The following is a 24,947-nucleotide window of genomic DNA, read 5'->3' on the forward strand; positions in this document are numbered from 1 at the left end:
AAAAGTGTTTCCAAGAAATGAGCTTGGGTACAAGGATACAAAAAGAGGTCTTTAGAGTCCACCTTTATATTAATGTCACTTATGAGGCATTTATCAATAATAAACTCTTGAGAGACATATAACAATGGCCAACATGTATACATATGCAAGCATAACTTATGACTCTAGCTCAACAACCTTCGAAAATGAAGTTCGACAAATGTTAGGAAACATTAGTAAATGAGAAGATTCATGAAGATATTAAGACTTCAATTTGTAGATGTCAAGGAAAAGATCCAATATCTATTGAATAGATGGAAGTGCTACAAAGAAAATGACCCAATCTCTCTAGCAAAAAAGTAGTTCTTGCAATTCATGTGGAGAGCCCATCATTGCAAATAATTTCTTTCCATGAAAAAGTTTTCAATCAAAGAGCCTTTAGTGCTATAGGATCTGAGTATTGGTATAAAGAGCCAAGGAAGACCATCCACATACAATATGACAAAGGAACTATGATATGCATATTCACACAAATAAAGAAATCTATTAGTTCCAAGCTTGAAGGTACCGAGGCAACACCAAATTGCATGCATGATTCTCCAACAAGCATTGGGACACCATGTATGGTTCAAGTTGTGAAAGCATATGATTAAGGATTGTTTGAGGAGGAAAAAACAAAGCATAGCAAAACTATCTTGGTTACAAAATCTTTCGTCAATCAATAATTTCATAAAGCATTCTATATGCCATTCGAGATGAAATCTTCCGATTGCATGATGATGCTTCAAAGTATGCACATTCTTAACATCTATAGGATCACCAAACTCCTATTACATTTCCTCATAGATGCACTTTCGTATACTTGAATTCTCATTATAGGGCACATGGAAAACATTATATATTGGCTTATTAGAAATATGTGTAACTTATGCTAATTTACAAATGGAGGTGTATAAGGTCTCCATTTGCATTGGAACATAGAAATTATATTCCCATTTATCTCAATGTAGACATGCATATTTCTAGAGGACAAGTAAAAGTAAGAGAATGCAAGAGCTATGGAGGTCTCCCTTATTCTATTATCATAGAGAATAAAGAATAAAGTGATAGTGAAAGGCAACCACCCATTAGCAATGTATAGGTGTGCTAGCACAGTGTACAAAGTAAATGTAGGTGGCTAGACACATGTGGCATTTAACACCGAATAACCTCCCACTTAAAGGTGAATACGAGAAAAGTGACAAAGCACAAAGTATACATATAAGTACAATAGGATGAGGAATAGACATCATCTCATCCTACGCCCCTCATCTTCCTAAGGCAAGCATGCATAATGTTCCACTAGGAGACTTTTAATTAGGAGATTTGTAGGATTCTCACTAGTCAAGATCTTGACAAGTGCTATCTTCCTCCATCACCTCTCTCATGAAGTGATAACATATCTCAATGTGTTTGGTCTTTACATAAAAAACCAGATTACGTGCCAATTGGATGGCACTCATAGAGTGTAGGAGTCATAGCCATACCAAGGTCTAAACTAGGCAGAGGCCTCCTTGCATGCCTCAATGGCTACAATGTACTTAGCCTTGGTAAATAGACAAGGCTGTGCATTTTTGTACCCTCTAGACATCCTAGAAATAGTACCTCAAACAAAGGTGAAGGCATAGCCAGAGGTTAACTTCCTATTGCCTATGTGTCCTATATAATCGAAGTCTGTGTAGCCCATGACTCTAGTATCTTGACCACCATAACATATGCACATATATCTGAAGTACCCTTAAGGTATCTTATGATACCCTTTGTGATGTCCCAATGTCGCCAACTAGATGTCGCCATATAACGAGCCACAACTCCCACTGCAAATGCTATGGCAAGTCTAGTAGCTATCATGGCACACATCGAGTTGCCCACTACTGATGCATATAGAAAATTGGCCATCTTGGCCTTCTCACCATCTAAACATGAGAAGCTAATGTACCAATAGGCTTATCACCCATACTCAAGTACTTTACGTATGTAATCTTCTTGGGATACATAAAGGAGTCCCACAAAGTGATTGTGCATAATGTGCATACCAAGTGAGAGGCATATCCCATGTCCTACATCTCAAAGCTCTTCTTGATCTACATCTTCAAAGCATCTAGCTCAGCATGAGCACTTCAATAATCAAGATATCATCGATATATAGTATCAAAATGATAATGCTACCATCATGGGCCTTCTTCATGTAAAGAAATGGATCCATAATGCTGCATGAATAAGCCTACCAATGCATAAAAGCATCAAACTTGTGCTACATATCAATGTCCTCATGCATGTCCCCATGTAAGAAATTTGTTTTTACATCCATCTGATAGAGCTCCAGATCTAAATGTGCAACCAAGGCCAAAACCAAGTGTAGGGTAGTCATCTTGACTACATGGGAGAATATTTTATCAAAGTCAACTTCCTTTCCTATTTAAAATCCTTTGCAACTAAACATGCCCTATATAATGGCTTAGGGTGACTAGGGGTGCTCTTCAACTTATATACTCACTTGCATGGCAATGCATATTTACTATTTGGAAAGGAAACCAAGTCCCACATATGATTTTTCTAGAGCAAATCAAACTTAGATTGCATGACGAGTGCATGACCCTCTCCCAAGAGTGACTATCACCTCTGTGCATAGACTCCTTATAAGTAAGGGGCTGATCGAAATCTGTCAGCGATGACATAATGCATAGAGGGATCAAAATAATCAAGAGAATAGGAGCCTCTAGGAGAGCATCTCAAGACCACTTGTGGGACTCATACTACTTGTCCTCTAATATCGTGATCCTACATAACAAGTGGATGTTGCACCACTATATCATTAACAGTTGCAGGCTAAGTGGGCCCGACTATACTATAATAGGAGGCTCTTCCTAAAAGATCATCATACAAACCTCAACAACCCACTCTAGTCTCATATGCATATTTTCCTCATGAAATACAACATCATGGCGGCCTGAAGATAACCTTTCAAGCCTATGGATCCCAAAGGAGACATCCCATCTTACCTGCATTACCATATCCTAGAAATATGCATTTGATGGAATTTGGATCCAATATGTTCCATTTGTCTTTGAGAATATGGATGAAAGCTTGATATCCAAAGACTTGCAAGTGCATATATGAGGGAGGTCTACCAGACCATACCTCCTTTGCAATTCTACCACTAAGAGCGGAGCATGGGGATCTATTAATCAAATGAATTGCAATAGTAACCTCCTCAACTCAAAAATGATGTGGTAAGCCTCTTTGACTAAGCATATTGTAAACTCTTTCATGAATAGTCCTATTCATTTGTTCTGCAACACCATTCTAGGGTGGGGCAAAAGGGATGGGTCAGCTTATGCTTAATACCTCTCTCATCATATAGCTTCTCAAATACCTTAGAAACATATTCACACCACTATTGTTAGATCATAGGCATTTCAAACTATGCTCAGAGTGTTCTCAGCTATAGCAAGAAAGCACTGAAACATAGGAAAAACTTCTAACTTATGTTTTATGGGATAGACCTAGACCTTATGGAATAATAATCAATGAATCTAACAGAATTTTGCACCACTAATGAGTGACATGGCATGGACCATAAACATTTGAATGCATAAGAGTCAATAGCTCACCTACACGTGTAGAACTAGACTTTTTATGTGAGTCATGAGTCAACTTGCCATATAAACAATGATCACATGAATCAAAACATTAGTCAAGAGGTAATAAATACTAGAAATTAGTCAAGACTTTCATTCCTTTAAAGGGCATATGCCCAAGATGGTAATGCCAAAGAGATACATGTTGAAGATTGGTTATGGCCAAAACATGATCAACAGATCTTGATATAAGTAAGGGATACAACTACAAACATTGGAACCTCTAGCAAAAATGAATCTGACACATGTAATCTTCCTTGGAGAATCACTAAAAGATACATGATACATGTTATCATCCAACTGTCTAGCCAAGATAAGGCTTCTAGTCAAAGCCAAGACATGATGTACATCATGCAATACAAATGGAGCACTAATACAAAATTGTAGTCTCACATCACCTATGTGAACAATATCACATACATGATCATCACCCAATTTGATTGAACCTATAACAATGTGTTAGGTGTAAAACCAATGGTGATGTGGGATAGCATGGAAGGAAGCCCTTAAATTAAGACGTCAACACTAAGAGTAAACAAATGAATATCAAGTAATTGAGTATCATCAAAAGAAGAAACAACAACTATAAAATCATCTAAATTATACTCCAAGGCATTTATCTCTTCAATCTTAATAGTGGATTTAACAATGTTGCAATCATTAGAAGACTTGGTGTTTTCTTGTACTTTTCCTTGGCCTTTTTTGCACCTATCATTGCACATCTTATGGCATTGTGGCCTTATGGGACCCTATTGCCCACAATAGTAAGAGAGGACTTGGGACCATAGGACTTAATATGTGATTGTCCATTAGACTTAAGCTTGCCCCAGTTGGTCTACACTATGGTTATTATTCCCCTTACCATCACGTCTACCTCTAACTATAAGTGTTTGAGAAGTACATGTTGCATTAATTTCCTTCCTATTCACTTTTTCTATAAGCAAAGTTCCCTCTACATTGGAGCATTTAAACCCATCTTTAGGGGGGATTGGCACTCGTAACAATACACAATGTATCCCAAAACTTGGGTAATGTAACAAGAGAGAATAAAGACTTTATGTTATCCTCAAACTTAATACCATGTGAGATAAGCTGATTGATAATGGAGTGAAACTCATTCATATGAGTGGACATAGGAGTGCCCTCCTTCATGCAAAGATCCACAAGCTTCTTTAACCAATACAAGTGATTGTAGAACTTTGCTTGTCATAGATTGTATATGTTTTGCCATAAATCATAAGCACCACCTTTTGTATCAATAATAGCAAAATAAACCTACTTGGACAATGATAAGATAACAGTGGACTTGCATAGCTCATCCAAATTAGCCCATGCCTCTGCATCAAACTCCTTGAGTTTTGTACATTTTCATTTCAAAGGCCAAATTTTCTTCTTTTACATCAATACTTGCCAAAGCCTAGGTCTTTCAATAATGGAAGTTGATGCCATCCAACTTATTTATGTTAAAGATGGCACTATCCAGTAGATAGATATATTGATAACTACAAAGCACAGTAAATGGGCCATTCTAATAGCAATATAACAGGTGCAAAATCAACCCAAAACCAACTGCAAGGGTGTGGGAGCTCACGCTCAACCGCCAAGACCCACAGACCGCTTATTGTTCAAGCGTTCCAAGCCGAGCACTAATGGCTACCTCTCACATAGCCGACATGCCATCTATATCTACGGGTGTAGTGAGCTTACCTCCATGCCGATTGAGTTACCTCCTCTCTCGCACACTTCGGTAGCTCCACGATCCAAGTGCAAGCTTCAAGCAAGCTCCATCCCCAAGCTCCATGCTCCAAGCTCCATTGCTGCGAGCAAGAGAAGAGAAGAGAAGAGAAGAGAAGAAGAGAGAAGCAGATGGAGAGCTTCTCCTCCCCGGTCCCTCACCCTCACACACTCACTCCCTCACACTCTCACACACACTCTCTCAAGCACAAGCTCAAGCAAGCAAGAAGAAGAAGAAGAAGAAGAGAGCTACTTTTGGCCACACACAAGAATGAGCTTCTCATTCACTTTTCAACTTTATATACAAAACCCTAAATCCCTTTTGGGCTGTCATCTCCTTTTCCCCTTTTTTACATGACCGGCTGTAGCCTAGGCCCTTTTTCCCATTGTCCTTCTATCTTCCTAGGTTCCTTTCCACCGCATGTCTACATTTACAAATTGCACGGGTGAGAGCCCGGCGCTCCTTGAATTAAACCATGATGCGCTTGCACTCTTTTACAAAAGTTTTGACTTGCGCTTTCCTTGTGCGCCTTTCTCCCTTATTTAGGACTCTTCTCCTTGTGCGTCTTTGTCTTCCGTTTCTCTTTGCCTTGGCCTTTGTCTTTGTCTTCTGCTTTAGCTTTTCTGGATTTTCCACCTTCATGCGTTTGAGGGTTAACATTACCCCCCTCCTAGACGAGTGCCAGTCCCATGGCACTCACTGTCGTAGGTAGCAAGCGTTTAGCATGCCTCGAAGACGTGGGTGGCAAGGACGTCTGTGGTTGCCATGGCGGAGTGTTGGTAGTGGTGGGGAGGAAGGTCATTGGGGCACATTGATGGGTTGAGTGGTAGGTGGTAGGGCAATGGGAGTTCGTGGTAGGGCTGTTCTTTGGGGGGGTTGCACTAATGGAGTACAAGTGGCAGTTTGTTGGGGATTCTGTACATGCTGGTTCTTGGCAGGCTTATATGGTGATAAGGATAGGAATTCAGAGTTGAGTGTTGATGAAGAGCGAACGACGCCTTCGTTGGAGTCTTCAATACCTACAATTGAAAACCTCGCATGTGGTCTCTCCCGAAGGGGTAGTGCTAGTCTTTTTATCGTGCACAAGACATATTTTGATTAGTTTGGGAGACAGGTCGAACTCTAAGCAAGCTGAGAGTATTATCCTGCACTTGAGGACCCAAACTGTGTATATACTTTGGTGTAGATATTATGTGAGTGCTCGTGCATACTTAGGTATTACGTAGTTAGAAGACCGCGGGCTAGTTTCTCGTAACAATGTGTTGATGAAGCAAAGTTGTCCATGTTGAGAAGAAGTACACGTGAAGGTATATGAGACATCCTTTGCATTGTGACTGCACGACGTAGCATAATTGAATACAGGGACACCGCACTTTCGGTAGCTGGAAGCTATTGGACTTGTTTGATGAAGATGGTGTACATTTCATGGCCAATCGTGCGGTGCTTACCACACTTGATTGCAGTGGTATTAAGGCAGAGTGCAAGGGGGAATTGTGCAAGTGGGTCAGGGTGACAGGTCTAACCATAGGCGAGACAAGCTCCCTAGGTATGTCCTGCCCTTGATGTGCCCTGAACAATTGTGGGTGATGCTAAAGGGCTAGGGAACTAGGGATGGAGCCAGTCGATCAAGGTCACTGGACGTACCTAATTTGAGAACCCCTAGGTGCTGTGCTATGATTGTGGGTGCTTCTTTTCGTTCGTTTCTTTTCTTTGTTTGTTTTTTTTTCTTTTTTCTCTTTTTTTCTTTGTTGCTTTTTCTTGTGTTTTTTTCTTTCTTTCTTTCTTCTCTTTTTTTTCTTTTTTTTTTCTTTTTTTTTTTTGACTTGCCTGAGTACAACCATTGCAATATGTTGAGGCTATCAGCCTTTCAGTGGGTTGGAAAATGTCAAGCTCGAAGGCTCAAGAAATGGATATTACAGTGATGATTGTGCCCTAGCCTCGTTGTTAGAGAAGCAGTTGTTGAGATGGGGAGATACACTTGAGATATTGCAAACCTCCTTGCGACACACGCGATGTTGGTACAATTTGAGGTAACGACTACCGTGAGCCAACTATAGCTTGACCCAGAAAGAGAGCGTAGCCCATGAATATGCTTTGGGCTATGCGATGTGGGCGATTGGCAAGGGTGGTTTTTGCTATCGACAGCATGGCTTTGTCGTGGATCTTTGTGGGATCGATGGTCTTGCGGTGATCGGGCATTGAACACTTTTGCACAAAGACCTGTGTCATCCTGTATCCACTTGTCACTTCATGAGAGTACATGCATGGTATATGTCGCAACTATAATAAACCGTGCAACGCAAGGAGACATCACTTATCTGAATTCTATGGTGTTGACTTAGATATTTATCACCTGCGCTTGATTAGCTTTTTCTTTTGCTAAAAACGTGAAATATATTAAACGCATATATGAAAAGTTCGTACAATTCGAGAACATGTGAACACTGAATCATTTAAAGGTAAAAAGTCCTGGCCAGGTAGCATTTGATAAGCCTTTATTCAACATGGGGCTACTCCATTTGTACGAGATGGGGCGAGTCTGGGTGGTCGGGTGAATGGGGCTCAGCTGGCGCGGGGCTCTCATGGGGTTGGGCAGGGAGCATGTCGGCCGGGACATGAATGGTGTAGTCCCGGGCCGCCACCGTTTCCAAAATGCCTTTAAATAGTTCATTGAATTCTTCCTTGTCCCAAGCTGCCCTTTCTGCCCTTGAGCATCTGGTGCCCGAGCGTACGTTGGGGGTTTGTGCCACTGGTGTTGCCACATTGTGTGTGCCTCCTTGAGCATCCACTCCCCTAGCCCGTGGATTCTTCCGGCCTTCGTCCGGGGCGGTGTCACTTGGGGCCGCGTGTCTCGGCGTACCTTTTAAGAGTGGGCACGTAGCGCACCGACAGAGGGGCGTGTGCTGCATGTTCTCGTCGACTGCGGAGAGCATCCTTGCAAGCTAGCTGCCCTTGGTTCTCCATGTTTTCCTCGTGGGGGGCTTGTAAGATGCGAATCAAGGATTAGGATTTGTTACATGATAAGACCATTCATATTATAGTGCAGGTTATCAAGTGCATAGGACGAGAAGGGGAGAGGTGGGGCATGTAGTGCTTGTTGTAGAGAGATGGCCCCCGTGATGTATATTTAGCCTCCTACCATTAGCAGATCTTGGCTCATGTCGAGTTACGTCGGCTGGTGGTCATGAATTTAGGCAGGGCTCAACCTTGGAAGGATAAATTGGGAAGGGAAGAAGGTGTATAGAAAAGGGGCTGCACCTTGTCTACACCAGCAGAGTTTTTGGTCAAGGCTTCCTATGGTAGTAATGTGGGTTGCATGCCCTTCACTTGGAGGTGGGGATGGTCACACAGCTTTTAAATGCGTGATGAGAAGAGGACTTGAGGAGCTTAGCCTGTCAGACCCAACTCTTCTTCCTGGCTTGACTATCATTGCTTGTGTGTGTTGATATTGTTTATACACGGTGACACAAAAATCAGTGTTTATTTATATACATATTTATGAATCCATGTCACTTCACGAGGATAAGAACCAATTGTAGAACTCGAGGTTGTACTGGAGCGTGGCACACGCATCCAGCACTCGTGGCATCTTACTTAGTACCGATAGATATTTTGCCATATCGAGCAGCATGGACCTTTGTCCGAGTCTACTAGCAACTCCTCAGTGAGAACCTTATCAAATAGAGAGTTTTCTTGGCTAGGTTCAGCCAAGTCCGTACCCCGAATGGCAGTCAGCACTCAAAGGGAAGTTGGTGCCACATAGGTTGGGTCCCTTTGGGATCGCCATTTGGCCAATCGCTCCTCAGAGACTGTCATGATCTGAGCCCCTAGTTCGGCCATTACAATGCGGTGTTCGCACCAACGCTGCTCAAATTGACTCTGGCCTACTGATAGTCGCTTTAGTTACTCTATGTCTACGAGATTCGGTCGGTAGAGCACTTCATTGAACGTGATGGTTAAGCGGAGTTTGTCAACCTCCTCGTCAGAGATGAGTCGCATGCGCTCATGTAAGAGCTTGTTATAGTGCTCGTCAAGATGTTCTTGCTCTTCCCAAGATAAGGGGAATGGCAAGTATTCTTCGAGCTGCTCCTTAGGGAATGTACCCATGTCCGCAAGGACGTAGACACGTGCGAACACTTTGAGCTTAGCATCCAACTCAGTTAAGCATTCCGTGACACTTCTATGTTCAACGAGGGCTTGCTTGGTTGCTATCTCATGCAAAGTTCTAAGAGTTTCCTTAGGCTTTAGCATAGCTAGGGGCTCAGGCCTAGATTAGCAAGATTGGTCAACGCTAGGATTGCTCATGCTCTCAGGGATTGTGCGTTTTTCCTAAGGTTTTGCTGCTATTTTGTCATGGTTCTTCTCGGATGTGACTGGTATAGATTTGTCACTTGTTGTGACAACGTTGTATCCACTCTTGATTGGTCGATGTGAGTCCTATTGTCAGTGGATTGAGTGTTGAAAGCAACTGTTGATGGCAACGGTTGCTTTGATTTTTCAGAGCATACGGATGTGACTGAGGTTTCACTGCTATTAGGAGAGACATCAATGGGTTCATTGGTGGATGGACTTGATGCTTTATTCCCCAGCTCTCCATCGCTCTTGGTCTCAATGCTCTTGGGGTCCACAACCACCTGTGATTGCTGTTGTCTTCGTTGTTTTCTCCTCTTTTTCCTGGTCAGTGAAGGTGCATCTCTCAATGACTCAGGACCCTGGACTAGGTCAACCGTTGATGTGCTTGGTTGGGCCTCAGCATTCTCTTTCTCTAGTGTGTCCTTATGGGACATGGCCGTGGCCTGCTGAATAGCCTTGCTAGGTTGTGAGAGCACAACTACCTCCCTTTTCGGAGAGTCTAGCTCTTCAGCCAACTCCCTTGAGTTTAACTCCTCCAACCTAGGCTTTAGGCACTTTGAAAGTGTTGGAGTTGTCGAGGAAGTTGGTTGCAACACCTCCTCCACAGGTAAACTACTAAGGGCACGTTCCACAAGGGGCATTGTCACGGCCAAGGGCTATGACTGCTGTGATCCCTGATTGGAAGTAGTAGCAGCTAGTTTAGTGGGCTGGCTACCCTTGGTGGATTGCGGTGTCAAGTCCCTAGGGCGATCGGAAGTGGTCGTGTCTTTTGTTGCCCATTGAGCACTCATCTGTGTAGATCGAGCATGAGTTGATCTAGTCACATTAGGTTGCTTAGGCATATCCTTGGGTCAAGAACTACAGATGGCGTCATGTCCCACCTCTTGGACATTTGGAAGCTTTAATGGAGACATAGGTTGGGAGTGAGCAGCCGCCATCGATGACCACTGTTGTGCTTCTTGTGTCTATTTGGAAAAAGAGGATGTAGGAGATCTAGGAGTCATAGGTGGGTGTGGCACTAGCTGAATGATTTGTGCAAGGCTATTAGATGATTGTGCCATTTGCTTTGTTGAGCGAGCAGCCTTGCCATGAGCAATGTTGTGCCTATGATGCTTGTTCTCCCCTTGGGAAATCAAAGGCTCCTTGGGCACTAGCGGCTTTTGCGTATCCTCAACGATTACATCTGGCATCTGCTTGTCAAGCATGCTAGGTTGAGGATCTACCCTCCGATTGGTCCCGTTTGGTTTCTTGATTTCGACCATGAGGGGCTCGGTCACTCCATTGTTGTTGACTCGAGACTTGGTTTTTTGTTTAGATCTCCTCCTACACTTCTTTGCTCTTGATACGATCTGGCCTTCAGTTGACCAGGGAGGCTTAGCAAGGGGTTTTGGCACCCAAATCCATGGGTTACCTATGTAATACCCTTGAGCAAGTAGCAATGCTTTGGACACCCATCGTGGCATTGTGCTGACCCTCCATCGATGCCTTCGTCTATAAGGCTTGGGCTTCTTATGGGATCTTCCACGATATTTGTAAGTCCAAAGCCCGTCCTTGGCATTGTCTCTTGACCTTCTTGTTTCAAGTATGGCCTCACTCACTGGTTCTCGTTGTTTGACCTGTGCTTATATCAGTTTTTTCAACAAGTCCTTGCTCTCGTTAGTAGGCTTGACTGTTATGTCAACACCTTCCTTGCCTTTCCCTCGAGGTTTGCTGAAGTCACCCTTGCTAAAGGTTGTGACTATCCTCGCACTCGGTAGTGTTAGGTGTATCCTCTGTGCTACATAGTCGGCCTCACACTTGGTCGCCCTTTTGAAGGGTCTTCCTAGGAGGGTTTCTTTCCCGCAGCTAGCACTATTTGGAGGAACATGAAATAGGATAGGCAAGCTTTCCGTTTCAATTGTCGCAAGGATTTTGCACTTCCCTATGAATGCTTGTGGGTGTCCCCCATAAGGGCTAAGAGTTGCACTAGTCGGTGTGAGCTCTGGTTGGCCTAGTAGGGTCCATGATTCATAGGTCAAGATGTTAAAATCTGCTCCTTCATCAATCAGAGCATCGATAGTATGCTCTCTTTTCATGGTGAGTTTGACCCTAAGATAAGTAGGTGGTACTATGTCTTCATCTTCCGGGTCTTGGCTTGTAAATTTAAGCCTTCTGACAGATGCCTTTGAGTCCCTAACTGCACAATCAGACGTAGATTCGCTACTGAGGTCTTGGGTCATTTGTGCAGCGCTGCTCAAGGTACATCTATCGTCAGGACTGTCATGTCTAGTCATCCCCGCATTGATATCTTGATGATGTTGCATTCTGCTTCGACTAGACGCAATTTGAACACAATGTACATGTGTTCTTGTGGTGTGGCCTTTTTGCCCTAGATGGCTAGATTGGCATGTTGAGGTTCTAGGGTCTCTTTTTCTCTCTGTTCGGGTATGGGCTTTTGGTTGCTCTTTTTACAAGTGAGGATCCATGCTTGTGTAGAGTCATTACTACACTAGGGTCCAATTTGGAGGACCTGTCACAGCGTGCGTTTTCTCTCCAACCTACTTGGGGGAGGTATGGAGGGGGCAGAGCCCCCTTTGCGGGGGTCCGGGGGGGGGGGGGGGGGCAGTCCCCCCGGCCCGCAGGGCTGTTACGGTAAACACCATGTGCAATTTGGAGGACAGTTTATGGCCAAATTTTGAACTACGTGCTCTAAATTTTAGTCCAGTGATGGATCTGTGATGTGCCTTTAGCTCTACATAGCCTTTGGGGTCAATCTCGGGGTTTAGATATGTCAAAATTTGTGTTCTAGATACCTGTTTGATTTTGACAGTTTTCTGTCCGATTCTCAGATGTCCGATTTTCAGGAGTCCGATTATCAGAATCGGACATCCGATTCTGGGTGGTCCGATCGGCCCAGTGGTCCAATTTTGGTCACGTCCGATTTTGGGAATCGGATCGGAAAAGTAGTCCGATTTTCGGAGTGGTCCAATTCTGGGAATCAGATCGGATAGGGTGGTCCGATTGCCTTGATCGGACGAGCGTCCAATCAGACAAGATGGTCCAAGTGGTCTGAGTCTGAGTGTTTGAGTAGTCCGATTGGACGGTTGTCCGAGCGTCTGATTATGGATTGGTCCGATTTTGGGTGATCCGATTATGGACTGGTCCGATTTTGGGACTCGGACAAGCTGGTCCGACTATGCGGCCGACGGCTTGTGAGTTGCACGCGATGCCTCTAGGCTGACGTCTATTACACCGAATCGTCCAGCGCCTTCCAGATAGGTGCAAGACACTACAAGGGAATGCTAAACATGCCTGGAATCACTATGGTGCTCGAATCAAATGGCACTCCAAGGATCTGTGTCCCTATTTCCCTGTTTTAGCCTGTTATACAGCAACAGAAAACCCTACTGTTTGCTTCTTTTTCTTTGTTTTTTCCTATCCTAAATGCATCCAAATCACAAAGTAAATACTACACTACTCCATCTCACAGCATAAATCTCAAAAAATAAAAAAACCTACTTGCCAAGGAGATCGAATACCATCTTCAACCCCCTCACTTCCTACCTATCTCAAGCACCGGTTCGGGGGAAAACCCTACTCCAATGCTCGATTTGAAGCGCGCAAGCGCTCAAGGCTTGAATCCGTTATCCTGGCAACGGAACCAAAATGTGGGAGCTCACACTCAACCGTCAAGACCCACGAACCACTTATTGTTCAAGCATTCCAAGCCGAGCACTAATGGCTACCTCTCACATAGCCGACACACCATCCATATCTACGGGTGTAGTGAGCTTACCTCCATGCCGATTAAGTTACCTCCTCTCTCGTGCACTTCGGTAGCTCCATGATCCAAGTGCAAGCTTCAAGCAAGCTCCATCCCCAAGCTCCACGCTCCAAGCTCCATTACCTGAGCAAGACAAGAGAATAGAAGAGAAGAGAAGAAGAGAGGAGCAGATGGAGAGCTTCTCCTCGCCGGTCCCTCACCCTCACACACTCACTCCGTCACACTCTCACACACTCTCTCTCAAGCACAAGCTCAAGCAAGCAAGAAGAAGAAGATAGCTACTTTTGGCCACACACAAAAATGAGCTTCTCATTCACTTTTCAACTTTATATACAAAACCCTAAATCCCTTTTGGGCGGTCATCTCCTTTTCCCCTTTTTTACATGGCCGGCCATAGCCTAGGCCCTTTTTCCCATTGTTCTTCTATCTTCCTAGGTTCCTTTCCACCGCCTGTCTACATTTACAAATTGCACGGGTGAGAGCCCGGCGCTCCTTGAATTAAACCATGATGCGCTTGCGCTCTTTTACAAAAGTTTTGACTTGCGCTTTTCCTTGTGCGCCTTTCTCCCTTATTTAGGACTCTTCTCCTTGTGCGTCTTTGTCTTCCGTTTCTCTTTGCCTTGGCCTTTGTCTTTGTCTTCTGCTTTAGGTTTTTCAGATTTTCCACCTTCATTCGTTTGAGGGTTAACAAAGGGTAAGGTACAATGCAATATAGAGCTATTGAAAATCTTGCAACAAGAGTTTACTGTCAAAGGACTACTCAAATCTAAAAATTTAGTATGTCTGGTAACAAAATTGTAGTAAATGAGGTATAAATGTGGGCAAAAGACTAAGATGCAAAGCTCCCACTACCACAGATATGTGAGTAGCAAGCATGATGTGTAATGTAACTAGGAGTGCAAGATAGAGCATCCCAAATGTGATATCCCGACTTTAATTTAAAATCTTCATGAATTCTCGCAAAAATGGACTTGAAGAACGCTAAAACATTAAATAGAGAAGATCTCAAGCAAAATGACTTGAGGATCGTAACCTAACATTTTCTCGAATTAACAAGGACTATAGCCATCTGACACGGAAATGACCGCGTGAATGAGAGTTGTGAGCCATAAGTCGAACATGCTTAAAACTTGGCAAGTAAGGTCAGTTACAAAAGCTTTAAGCTTGAAAGCTTAATTCTTAAAAAAAAAAAAGAAGATTGAGAGGGAGATGATGACGAACAAGTCGCCCCCCCATTTTTTATGGAAATAACGGTGCGCTATTTTCCCCAAATATGAAATCTTTGATTCTGAACCAAAAAGCCTGAATTCAACTCCAATAATTCAGCACTCCAGCAATCTCCCCCTCTCCTCAGTTCGACGAGAGGCTTGGATGGAAGCAAGATCATCCCCGAATCAATCATGGCATCTCTGGCAACCTCTCTATACCTCGAAGATCAAATCACCAGCATTAGATTGCATCTTGAAAGCTTCAAATTATTGATTTTGCAAGATCCCTTCCATAAAGAGCTCTCCTTCTTGGCCACAACCCTTCTTCTTCAATATAGCTATAAATGGGAGGCACGAGGAACCATTGATGAGGGCAGTCCAAGCAAGAGGGGAGAGGCCCTTCTCAAGAATATAGAGCAAGAGGGAAGGGGCAAGAGAAGCACGAGCGTGGGAATTTCTCGTCAGGAAGATAAGGAGGATATTTAGTGAGCTCTTGAATTCGAATCCTCCATCCCTTCTATTCAATTTCTCTGTGAAATCAAGACTCTTCTCGATTTTTCTAAATTCTTGATGATTGCCTTCCCCCCCAACCCCCGATCAATCAAAATTCCATCAATCTAATTACCCCCAAGCTCCTTCACCAAAATTCCCTTTTGCGATCTTAGGATTAAAGACCATGGCCTCGAAGAAGAAAGTTATGAAGGTCGCAGAAGCAAGAGCTGCTAGTAACATTGCAGACACAATTACTACAAATGGAATGGCGAGTATGGGGATTACAAACAAAGCTACGAATACCATCAACAAAGCACCTGTCATTGATCATCAGGTACTATTTTTTTAAAAATAAAAACAGCTAGTAGGCCTTCATCCCATGAACAAGCAACAAAATTTGCATCTGTAGAATAATATTTTTTAAATTCCTACATATAATCTTTTTAAAAGAATTCTTAACTACAAATTCTAGGGGTAACTTGGGTCTATACAAGATGAACCTAAGAGAATACAAGGAAGGTACGATGTCCCTAAAATATTTAATATTTTTTATTTGTGTTGATCAAACAAAATCTCCAATGGGTAATCACAGATGCTAATCCTCAGTATATAAGAGACCTCGAGATAAAATTGCCAAAGGATGCTATTCGTAATTAAACTAACCAAGATTTTCTTTTATTGCAAGTAAGGACCCACAGAACTCCAAGGAGTTATTCCCAAGTATGAAATTCTTGAAAAATTGATGAGAGACTCGCGATGGGAGTGCACAACAGAAGGTGGTTGAGATACGGATATGGAGGCTCAATCATTTTTTTCATCCTCCTCTTCTTCATCTTCATCCTATCTTCTCTACAGTCCACTTTTCTAGGAGGCTCAATCATTTTTTTCATTCTCCTCTTCTTCATCTTCATCCTATCTTCTCTACAGTCCACTTTTCGAAGTCTCTCTCAAAGAGATAGACACTTTGACCTTTAGGACACTTTACACAACCTCTCACACACTTACTTAATACAACCATAGGATAAGGCTTAGACTATGCCTTATTTCACAACACTTCCCCTCAAGCTCAGAATGAGCTTGCAAAGGTAATACTCCAAGTGCACTCCTGAAATACTCAAACTTATCTTTACCTAATGCTTTGGTAAAGATATCTGCGACTTGGTCATTTGTTTTCACATGGACCAAGTCAATCTCTCCATCAATGACTTTTTCTCTAATGAAGTGATAGTGTACTTCTATGTGTTTTGTCCTTGCATGGTAGACTGGGTTCTTTGCCAACATAATGCTACTAACATTGTCACAATACATAATGACTCCACCATCAATCTCTATCCCCATGTCATATAAGATCAATCTCAACCATGTCTGCTCACATGTTGCCAATGCAATGCCTCTATACTCTGCTTCAGTGCTTGATAGAGCAACTGTAGGTTGCTTCTTACTGCTCCAACTTACCATGGCTGACCCAAATGAGAATGCATAGCCACTAGTAGATCTTCTATCCATAGAGATGCGTGCCCAGTTTGCATCTGAATATCCAAACAATGTAGGCTTGATTCCTTTTTCATAAAACAAGCCAAATCCAGATGTGTTCTTCACATACCTAAGAACTCTTCTCAATACATCGAAATGTGATTTGCATGGTTTTTGCATAAATTGACTTATCAATCCAACATCATAACTCAAGTCTGGTCTTGTAATGGTCAAGTAGATAAGACTACCAACCATCTTTCTAAACATAGTGACATCCTCAACATAAAATCCATCAACTTAACATTTTGATCCAATGGTGTATCAACTGGTTTGCATCCTGTCATGTCATATTTTTCCAACATCTCCAATGCATATTGCCTTTGGATCAACCATATACCATGAGGTGTGTCAATAACCTCAATACCCAAGAAGTATCTCATCAAACCCAGCTCCTTTATATCAAACTCTTTATGTAACCCATGCTTGACTTCAGTAATCTCCTTCTCAAGTGTACATGTAATAATGAGATCATCAACATAGATGATAACAACAACCATACCATCTTCTGTATGCCTCACATAAAGTGAATAATCAGCTTTGCTATGCTAAAATCCCATAATGCATAAGAATTTGCTGATTCTATCACACCCTGCTCTTGGTGCTTGCTTCAGTCCATTTAATGCCTTTTTCAACCTGCATACATAATGTGGGTATTTTGGGTCTATATAGCCCTCTGCCTGATCCATGTACACTTCCTCTTCTAATTTGCCATTCAAAAATGCATTTTTTACATCCATTTGATAAAGCTTCCAACCATAGATAGAAGCCAAGGCAATTACCGATCTCATTGTCATCATTTTAGCTACTGGATTGAATGTTTCTTCATAGTCCAAACCATAAGTTTGTGCATATCCTTTTGCAACGAGTCTTGCTTTATACCTCTCAAGGGTACCATCTGACTTACATTTGACTTTATAAATCCACTTACATCCAATGGATTTCTTGCCATGATGTAATTTCACCAAATCCCAAGTCTTGTTTTTCCTTAATGCATCCATCTCTTCATCCATTGCTTGTTTCCACTCTTTGCTCTCTACTGCTTCTTCAAAGCAAGTAGGCTCCACATGTTGTATATAAGAACCATGTATGCATAATGCATCTTTATGAACCCATTATAAGTCAATCTATCAACCGAATACCTTACCCTTTCTGACCTTCTCAATTGAGGTGCACTACCATGTGTCTCAATTGATCTAGCATGTGCTGGAATATACTTTCCTGCACTTCTAGTGCCAAGTGTTTTAACATGCGGAATACCATATCATCTATAGATTCATCTTTTGAACTTTCAGCCATAGGTCTTTTTCCTTTCTCAACTTCTGCACTCCTTTGTGCACTTCTCAACCTACCACTCCATGGACTATAACTGCCATTGCTTTCCACATTCTCTTGAGGTCCTAAAACATCTTCCACATGCTGATTTTCAGCCTTGTTATTTGCTGAAATTTTCCTTCCATAGCCATCATCATCACTGCTTTCATAGGAATCAACATCCACTGCAAATTTGGGCTTGTACCATGATTCATATTCACTGAATTTGACATCCCTGCTTATGTATACTTCCTTACTCACTTGATTATAGCATTTGTATCCCTTCTTCTCATCAGGATTTCCATGGAAAATTCATTTTACAGCCTTTGGTTCCATCTTCTTCCTCAAATCATCTGGAACATGAACATAACACACACATCCAAATACTCTAAGGTATGCAACAATGGGTGTCTTGCCATACATTTTCTCATATGGTGACATATTATGAGTCAAAGCTGTAGGTGTTCTATTCATAATGTGAAATGCAGTATGCACTGCTTCTACCCAATATGACAATGGCATATTCATTTGGTTCATCATTGCCCTTGAAACCTCTGCAATGATTTGATTCTTCCTTTCAGCCACACCATTTTGCTGAGGTGTGTACCTACATGTCAATTGCCTTTTGATACCATGATCTCTCAAGAAATCACAAAACTCATATGACATGTACTCTCCAGCATTATCTGACCTCAAACATTTTATGTAGCATCCAAACTCCCACAATCTGAGTGATCTGTGCCGTGTCAAAAATTATGGTTGCTGAAAATTCAGAAAAACTAGCAATACAAACTGTCCACAAATGGTATTCTGTAGCACGCCCCAATCCGGAACATCAATGGTCCAATCTGAGACCAAAAAACATAAAAAATAGTCCAAAAATGCATGTAAAAATGGCTTCTAGCAATATGGCTATCATACATGTGTCCAAAAAAACTGTCATATGCATTCATCCATGATGCCAACATGTCATACATTCAGTTCCCAAACAAGAAACATCCAAATCACGGGTCTAAACTTGACCACTTTTCTTGCAATTTTTATGCAATTTTTTGTGCCAAGCTAGAAGTACGTATCAAGCTAAAGCTACACAAATTTTGCCAAACTTTTTTGAGCAAAAATCAGCCTCCAAATAGCCTCCCATAAGTTGCATAGAGACTGCCCTTTTTCGGTCTTCAAATAAATTAGTTCTTTTTCTCTGCAGTATGAACTGCTTGACTGTGAACCAGTTTGGGCAATAACCAGTTCATGAGCTCTACCATGTGAACCCAATTCCACCAAATATCCATTTCACCACTTGGCCAATATGAACATGGTTTAATTTGAAGGTTCCTAACCTTAATGGATAAGGTTAGAGATGCACTGCTGAGTGGGATTATTCTGGATGCATCGTTAGAACGTCGTATCTACTGGTGCCGCCTCGATCGTTGGGAGTTGAATCATCAAGGGCTTCTAATTTTAATGGCCAATAGCAAGCATTCGAGCCGATGTAGACCTCAATCCGGCGAGCTCCTCACTCCAAACTTTTATTCCCGTGCTTATGCTCTGATACCAAATGAAAAATTGATGAGAGACTCGGTGGGAGTGCACAACAGAAGGTGGTTGAGATACGGATGTGGAGGCTCAAGCATTTTTTCATCCTCTTCCTCTTCCTCTTCATCCTATCTTCTCTACAGTACACTTTTCCAAGTCTCTCTCAAAGAGATAGACACTTTGACCTTTAGGACACTTTACACAGCCTCTCACACATTTACTTAATACAACCATAGGATAAGGCTTAGACTATGCCTTATTTCTCAACAATTCTTGTTTAGATTCACTACAAACTAGTCCCCAGGGAAGGAGAAATCCAAGAAGGCTATTGGAAGGTGTAGAGGCGAGCACAAGCTCAACTGCCAAGACCCATGAACCACTTATTGTCAAGCATTCCAAGACAAGCACTAATGGCTATCTCTCACATAGTCGACGCGATATCCATCTCTACAAGTGTAGTGAGCTTACCTCCATGCCCGATTGATTTGCCTCCTCTCCCAAGCACTCCGGTAGCTCCAGGATCCAAGTGCAAGCTTCAAGCAAGCTCCATCCTCAAGCTCCATGCTCCAAGCTCCATTGCCGCAAGCAAAACAAGAGAAGAGAAGAGAAGACAAGAAGAGAGAAGAAGATAGAGAGCTTCTCCACCATGGTCCCTCACCCTCACACACTCACTCCCTCACACTCTCACACTCCCTCTCTCAAGCACAAGCTCAAGCAAGCAAGCAAGAAGAAGAAGAAGAAGAAGAAGAAGAAGAAGAAGAAGAGGAGGAGAGCTACTTTGGCCACACACAAGAATGAGCTTCTCATTCACTTTTCAACTTTATATACAAAACCCTAAATCCCTTTTGGGTGATCATCTCCTTATCCCCTTTTTTACATGGCCGGTTGTGGCCTAGACCCTTTTTCCCATTGTCCTCCTATCTTTCTAGTTTCCTTCCTACCACCCATCTACCTTTACAATTTGCATAGGTGAGAGCCCGATGCTCTTAAAATAAATCATGGTGTGCCTTGCACTCTTTTACAAAAGTATTGACTTGCGCTTTTTCTTGTGCGCCTTTCTCCTTGATTTAGGACTTTTCTACACTTCTTGTGTTTCCAGATTCTTGTTGGCGCACCTTTGTCTTCCATTTCACTTTTGCCTTGGCCTTATCTTCTGCTTTAGATTTTCCAGATTTTCCACCTTGTTTGTGTGAGGGTTAACATTATCCCCTCTTAGACGAGTGCTAGTCCCATGGCACTCACCGTTGTAGGTAGCAAGCTTTGGCATGCACTGAAGACGTGGGTGGAAGGGACATCTATGGTTTGCCTTGGAGGAGTTTTGGTGGTGATACGGATGAATTTTGTTGGGGGCACATTGTTGGCTTGGGTGGTTGGTGGTAGGGTTATTGGAGTTGGTGATAGGGTTATTTTTTGTTGGGAATTGCACTGATGGCTGGCAAAGGCGTGGTTTTTTGGGGATTCTATACATGACGATTCTTTGGTGGGATTGCATGATGATAAAGGACAAGAGTTCAGAGTTCAGTGTTAATGAAGAGTTGACGGTACTTTCATTAGATTCGTCAATACCTGCAATTGAAAACCTCTTATATGGTCTCTCCTTAAGGGTTAGTGCTAGTCTTCTTATTGTGTGCACAAGACGTAGTTTGATTAGTTCGGGAGACATGTCGAACTCTAAACAAGCTAAGAGTAATGTCCTACACTTGAGGACCCAAACTGTGTATAGATTGTGGTTCAAATATTATGTGAGTGCCCGTGCATACTTAGATATTACGTAGTTAGAAGACTAATGGTCTGGTTCCTTGTAGCAATGTGTGGATGAAGCAAGGGTTCAATGGGGTGGAAAAAATTTGTTGATGTTGAGGAGAAGTATACACAAAGACATCTTGAGACATCATTTGTGATTTTGACAACACGATGTAGCATAATTGAGCTCATTTGCACCTTAGATTTTGGTAGCTGGTGGCTACTTGTATTGTTTGAAGAGTACGGTGTACTTTCCATGGTCTTTTGTACCTTGCTCACTACTATTGATTGCAATGGTACTGAGATGGAGTGTGAAAAAAGAATCATGCAAATGGGTCAGGGTGAGAGATCTAACCATAGGCGAGACAAGCTCCCTAGGTATGGTCCTGCCCTTGATGTGCGCAGAATAATTATGGGGGATGTGTAAAGGGCTAGGGGACTAGGGATAGAGCCAACCGACCAAGGTCACTGGATGTACCTAATTTGAGGACCCCTAGATGTTGTGTTGTGATCGTGGGTGCCTTTCTTCTTTTATTTTATTTTATTTTCTTTTTGTTTTTTCATTTTTTTAATTTTTCCTTCTTTAAAAAAAAAACATGAATACAACCATTGTAATTTGTTGAGACTATTAGCCTTTCATTTGGATTGGGCAATGTCGAGATCCAAAGGTTGTGAAAATGGATATTACAACGATGATTGTGTTACTAGCCTCGATGCTAGAGGAATAGTTGTTGAGGTGGAGAGATACACTTGAGATTTTGCAAACCTCTTTGTAACATGTGAGATAATGATACAATTGAGGTAGCAATTGCATTGAGCCAAACGTAGAGTTTGGCCAAGAAAGAGAGAGTAGCCAATGACTATGCTTTGGGCCATGCTTAGATGCAATGTGGGCTTTCTGCAAGGGTGATTTTCTCTTCCAGTAGTGGGGCTTCCATCATGGCTCTTTGTTCTTGGTATTTCTGTTGCTTTTTCTATAATGGCTCTTTATGGGGTTGGTAGTCTTGTGGTAACTTGGACATTGAATGCTTTCGTACAGAGACCTGTGTCATCCTGTATCCATTTGACAACCCGTGAGAGTACATGCAAGTCATATGCTTTAACTATAATGAATAGGTGTGACTCAAAGAGACATCACTTATTTGAATCCCATGGTGTTTACTTCGATGTATATCACTTGTGCTTGATTATCTTTTTCGTTAAAGACGTGAAATGTATTAGAAGTAGGTAAGGAAAGTTTGTACAGTTGGGGAACGTGCCCCTTTTAACCACATAAAGACTAAAAGTCGTGGCAAGATAGGAACTTGGTAAGCATCTTATACAAAATTGGGGCTATTCCACTTGTATGAGGCGAGGTGAGTTCGGGTGACCAGATGACTGAGATACTGCATGTGAACCATCGTCTTGATCCATCATGTGAGGGGCCAGGGTCTGAGCAATCGGGGAGAGTTGCGCATCTTGATTTGGGCTATCTTGAGAGCTATTGGAGATGATGTCATGAGGGTTACTATCCAGTTGACTCGTTGTGTTAACCCTTGTGGAGGGGTTGCCAGTGACTAGAGTTATTGTTGGTGGTGAGCTCCAATTAGGCAAGGCAGAGGAGGCATTGGTCTGGAATCCAAATGGTATAGTCCCTGGCTGTTGCCATATTAATAATGCTTTGGAACAATTAAACAATTTCATTCTTGATTTTTTCTTATTTTTCCTCTTTCGAGCATCTGGTTCTTGAGCGTCTGTGGAATGTCTGCACATTGCGGGTCACTACCCTTCAGGCATTCCTTTGAGCCTTCCTCTTCTTGGTTTGGGGAGGAGTTCTTACGTTCGGTCTACGTCCTAGGCGTTTCTGCTTTGGGCCTTGTCTTGGCAAATACTTCTTTAGGGTGGGCACATAGCGTTCCAGTGGTGGAGCTTGCGCCATGTGCTCCCTTTTGTGGAGGAGAGCTTCTTTGCATGCCAGCGGCGTGGGGTACTCCATGACTGGCCATTGTTGAGGAACCTACAAAATGTGATCCAAAGGTTAGTTCCTGAGGCAGGACAGAGCTACTCACATGAGAGAGATTAAATAGCGAGTTAACATGCACATATGATGAGGAGGGGTGGGGCGAGGCATGCAATATTTGCTATAGAGCGGATGGCCCCTGTGATTATACTCATCCTGCCTCAAGTGTGGGATGGATTCTAGTCAGTAGCAGATATTCGCTCATGCCAAGTTGTGTGGACTGGCTATGATTGAATGGAGCAAGGATTGTCCCTAGAGGAATAAACCAAAAAAGGGGGAAAGCCTGTAGGAGGGGACATCGCCTCGTCCACACCCCTTAGAGGTGTTGGCCAAGGCTGCATGCCCTCCACTTGGAGGTGGGAACAGTCACATAACTTTTAGATGCGTGGTGAGAGGAGGACCTGAGGAGCTCAGCCTGTCAAGCCCAAAATTTTTGTCATGCGCTTGATTATCATTGCTTGTGTGTGCTTTTTTTGGTATCATCTATACATAGTCACAAAACTCATTGTTTATTATGTATACATTTATGAATCCATGTCACTTCCTGAGGATAAAAACCAATTGTAGAACTCAGAATTGTAATGGAGTGTGGCACACACATCTAGTACTCGAGGCATTCCACTCAATAACAATAGATATTTTGCAACATCGAGTAGCATGGTACCTTGTCCGAGTCTACTCGCAACATGGAGCTCCTCCTCAGTGAGAATTTTATCAATTAGAGAGTTTTCTTGGCTAGTTCAAGCTAAATCCATATCCTGAACAACAATCAGTACTCAAAAGGAAGTTGGCGCCACATAGGTTGGGTCTCTTTGAAATCGCCATTTGGCCAGTCGCTCCTCTGAGTCTTCTAGGCTCCAAGTTTGACCATTGCAGCATGGTTTTCAAACAACATTTTTAAAATTGACTTCGACCCTCTGATTGTCATTGTAGTTACTCTATCTCTTAGAGATTTGGTTGTCAAAGCACATCGTTGAATGTCACAATTAAGCGTAGTTTGTTGGCCTTAGAGATGAGTTGCATGCGTTCATGTAGGAGCTTGTCATAGTTCTTGGGATCTTGGAGGTGAAGCCCTCCTCCATCTCTCCTCTTCTTCTTCTCTTCTATTCTCGCATCTTGTGCACAACTATGGAGGATGGAGCTTGGACATGGAGGTTTGAGGATGCTAGATCTTGCATCAAGAATTGTGGAGCTATCGAGTGCTTGAGAGAGGAAGTAACTCTATCAAGCATCAAGGTAATCTCAATACACTCATAGAGAGGGATGGCGCGTCGATTATGTGACGGTAGCCATTAGTACTCGCTTGAAACTCTTGAACAATAAGTGGTTAGTGGGTCTTGGTAGTTGAGCTTGCACTCGCCTTTACATACACACACCCACAACATTGAGCTTACATTCTTAACACCCCCTCTTAATGAAGGGAGGAAGTTTTGAGTGGAAGCTTATGAGTGGAAGCAAGAGCTATGGGGTGGAAAAAGAAAGAGAGTAAGAGCAAGAGGCATAGGATATAGAAACTCCAATAGGCACAATGTGTGACCAACATTTCGTTATTCAAATATCATTGAAAGAATAAAGAATGAAGTGAAAGTGATGAGGGCCTACCACCTATAGTGTATAG

Source organism: Lygodium microphyllum, chromosome 2 (assembly GCF_053477565.2).
Source record: "Lygodium microphyllum isolate KBCC chromosome 2, Lygodium_microphyllum_v1.1.10, whole genome shotgun sequence".
NCBI classification, from domain to species: Eukaryota; Viridiplantae; Streptophyta; class Polypodiopsida; order Schizaeales; family Lygodiaceae; genus Lygodium; species Lygodium microphyllum.